We start from the raw sequence: 4053 nt of genomic DNA, 5'->3' as shown, positions 1-4053 counted from the left end.
TTTCCCTTCCCTGTGGTGCTTCAAACCAGACACTTTGTTGACATTGTACCATGGCACTTAGCAGCACAGTGTTGTAATGCTGTTATTTTTCACCAGCCAGCTGTTCCACTTTATACAACACTTAAGTAACAATTTCACAGCCATTACCAGCCTGCAGTAATGACAGGGGCTGAAAGCTAAGCGCTAACTGGTTGTAAACTGCAAAAACTGGGAGATGCTAAAACAGACGCTTTGATAAATGAGAAGGGACATTGCCTGCATTTTAATTGGTCCAGTTGAAGCCTCTTTTATCACTAGAGTAAATACAGTGTTTAGAGGGTCATGAGAGAGAATTGGGAATCACTATCTCTATGCACTTAGGAAACGTATTTCCCTGATTTCCGGTGTGATGTATTGATTCTGGGAGTTCCTTCTGTGTCTTTTTTCTTTCTCCTTTCCCTTGATTTGTACCCTGCCAGCACTGACGGGTTTTCAGGGATTGAGGACTGACTCCCGAGGGCTTTGTTTGCCATGATAGATTTGGTGCAAGGGGTGAACTACTTAAGAGTCTCAGTAACCAATGTGCTGCACTGTGAGCAGTGATCCAGAGGTAAATAACAGCCTGCAGAAACACCTATGAAAGTGTTTAATTGGATAGGTTCCTTGTTTGAAAAAAAAACCCAAACAAACAAACAAAACCAACCACAACTGAAATGTTTAATAAGTCTTTTCTTTCCTCCTCTTTTCCAAAGTAGAATCTGGCCCAAAGTGAAGTGATGGGCACAAAATACTCGAACAACTTCACTTTCTGCTGCCCAGCCACGGTGTTTTAAGCAAAAATACAATCTGTTTTACTTAGACTGTTAACTCTGAGCAAATATATGAAAAAGCTTTGTCAGATGCCTTTTTGCGTCTTGCAGTTGAGAAATCTTAGTAGGCTGAACTGTGGCTGAACCGAGAGGCTGTCTCATGAGCACTCTCAAGAGCAGCTGAAGGGTCAAAGACCCAGCTTGCCCTGTGACAGCCAGGCAATTCAGGAAAGCAGATTTGCAAGAAAGTAATTGAGCCCTGACAGCAGTCATAGTGTTTTCACCTCAGGTATCTTCAGTTTTATCTGTTGACAAATAACATACCTTCAGTTATTATTAACCCTGTTTCATCCAGGTCATTCTTTGGTAATTGCAAAGTGCTATTGCCATTGTAAATTGGGTGAATAAAATTCTGCAATTCCCCAAAGTAGCAAACACAGCATCGAGGCATACTAGAGGAAAAAGCATTTCCTGGGATCGTGGAATTGAAGCTTTTGTGCTAATTATAGAAGTATATTTAACTGATTCTTCAAAAAGAGTTCCTAACCTCTAATTCTGTAAAAAACAACAATCTTCTTGTTAATTTTCAGTAAAATTAGGGGTTTGTGGCTTTCAATAGATGACTAAATTAGACCTTATCAAACACTCTTCTAGGAAATCCTGATCCATAGACTGCGATTACCTCAAGGAGTGTACACAAGGATCTGCATTTGTTTTGCAACATTAGAAATCAGTGCAGGATGGCAGTTTGTCGTTGGGTAAAGTGAATGTCAAGGATAAACTCAGCTTGTCTTACTGGTTTTGTGTCTGTTTTTCTGGTTTACCTCATTACTCTGGCTTTTAAAAGAAGCCAGAGAGGAAATAAGAGGATGGTATCTGCTATGTGTCTGTGTTTGTATACTTATTTTAATCTGTTTTTTAATGCTTTTTAAAATGTAAGTGAGAAATGGACTCAATTTTCAGTGTATGGCTCTTTACTTAGCAGTACTGAGACCCTGCACAGCTTTCTCGATTGCAGTAAAGCTAATTGTGTATGTGCCAGCAGAGCAAGGTAGAATATGCTATGCTCTAAGGCTGAGTTTCTTCTTGATTCCCTCCCAGTTTTATTAATAAAACGTATAAAAACATAGCTGTTGTATAGTCAATATCATCTGTTGTGTGTTTTCAAGTAGCAATTGTAACATAGTAATTGCTCTTAACTTCCAGTCATGGGAAAATGGTTGCTTTTATGTGAGGCTACTGTCTGTTTGGGTTTCCAGGACATGTATGCTTCTCCCCCCTCCCCCCCCCAGTGTTGTCCAGGAGAATTCAGGGGTTAGTATCTTTGTTCAGGACTTCCAAATGTCTCACAACAGGATCAACGTTCCTGTACATGTCCCAGGGAGGCTTCATGACACATAGAAATCTTAGATATACTCATTGGCGTGTGCAGACTATGAGGGCAGCAATTGGTTACTGATCAAATACACTGCGCGCTACACCAATGGTTTATTATAGTACACGGCAAACCTGAGGGGCCAACCTTACAGCGCAAGCTCAAGGCACGTGTGACTTTGTGAAATGAAACCAGCCACTCACTTGCACCCTTGCAAGCAGTCTCTGGCTGTGAGCGATTCAGTTACTGTCCTGTGCTAGAGCTAAGCACAGTGGGTTGGCTCCATCAAGACAGTTGCCTTTTCAAACACACAAGCTCAGATAGGAGGCCCAAATCCCAGGCTGGCACCTTCTCGTCAGCTGTGATCAACTACTGGAGAGACATCTAGCACATTAGAGAGCTAGAAGGGTGGGTATGAGTTTCTTAATCATAGCCAGCTTAACTTGGAAAGATCTGAACCACCCTCATTTTCCTGTGAAGTGGGAATCATTTTTCTCTCATTGGTCTTAGTTGACACCCAGCAGTTTTCCTTTCTTGAAGTGGAACAGAAGGGCGGGACCAGATGCTGGTCACTACAAATAGCTAAAGACATATGCTGAAAAATGTTTCATCCAGATTGTCTGGCCTTTTTCTGTCTCCCTCTCTTTAAGGTGCCAGGAATGCAGTTTAATTTCCACTCTTCTTTGACCGTCGATCTCTTGTCCTGAGGGATGTTTGTGGTCTAGGAGCAGAAACTGCACCTGCTTAAAATACATTTTGTGAAATTAGCATAGAAGAACTTGAGCACAAATTGGCAGCCTTCATGTATTAATTCTTCCAGGTGTGCTAAGGAAATTACAGCCACTGCTATTGAGTTAGTGGTAGAAGAAATGAGATATAACCCTTTTTGTCCAAGACAGTTGAAGGAATCCTTTGGCTTTTTATTCTGAAGACATCTGTGTGGATGTTGCCCTTCAAAGATTTCACAAGTAATTTCATGCGGAGGCAGAGCTGATAGCGCTTGTTTTACTGATATTAGCATCTCTGCATGGCAGCAGCTGTTTATACAAAAAAACCACATACCTTTTTGGTTTTTTGCCCAGAATTGAGAACTTGCCACAACACTGAATTGGTTTTGTGTATGAGATTTTAAGCAAATATAATTAAACTGTCATTTCCTGACAGCTCATATATGAGCCTGTTTGACCACAATGGACTTTGTTTTTGAAAACACATTCAGAAACCAAAAGTTAACACCACCAGAAACTCTTAATTCAGTAAATTGGCCAACATTATATAGCTGTGGACTAATTCAGTAGTGCCTTAAGATACATATTTGGATATTTAATTAAAGAAAGGGAGAGAAAGAATTAGGGATTACAACACCTCCTATAAGGAAGTAAAACAGGTATTTAAAAAAAAATAAAATATATATAGTTCCTCTTCTCCACTGGTTATTCAAAACCAGCAATATTCTGCTAACACATGAGAACCCGAAAGTACTTCTCAGTAGGAGCCAGTCCAGTTATCATGACTGTAACATTTTGTCATACACCTTTTCCTCTTGTTCAACCTCATACATGGAACAGACTTCCCAAGAAACCACTCCCTTTTGGAAAAATAAGAATATTTCTAAGTATTTTTAGGATCAGAGCTGATAGAACAGTTAAACCTAAGAGTATTAAAAGAAAATGAAGAAATGTTTGTGGACTCTTTGAGTAATAGGGGCGGGGGGGGGAGAAGAAAAGGTAGATTTTTGCTTGTAATATATGAGACCTAGCAATGGTTCTCAGCTCCTTACTCCAGGTATAAGCCACAGCACACTGGCTTGTTTTTTAGGACAAAAATGATACTTTCCAGTACAATAACTTCCAGTTGAGAGAGAGCCTTAACGCACTCGGTGATGCTCAC

The 4053-nt window shown here is 40.3% G+C and overlaps 1 protein-coding gene across 1 annotated transcript in view; it reads left to right on the top strand.

The window, feature by feature from the left end:
* TMEM132D (transmembrane protein 132D) overlaps positions 1-4053 on the top strand; it is a 260560-nt gene that overhangs the window by 102159 nt on the left and 154348 nt on the right. The window lies entirely within an intron of this gene.

Source organism: Pygoscelis adeliae, unplaced genomic scaffold (assembly GCF_000699105.1).
Source record: "Pygoscelis adeliae isolate BGI_AS28 unplaced genomic scaffold, ASM69910v1 Scaffold353, whole genome shotgun sequence".
NCBI classification, from domain to species: Eukaryota; Metazoa; Chordata; class Aves; order Sphenisciformes; family Spheniscidae; genus Pygoscelis; species Pygoscelis adeliae.
This window is presented reverse-complemented; position numbering and strand designations above follow the sequence as displayed.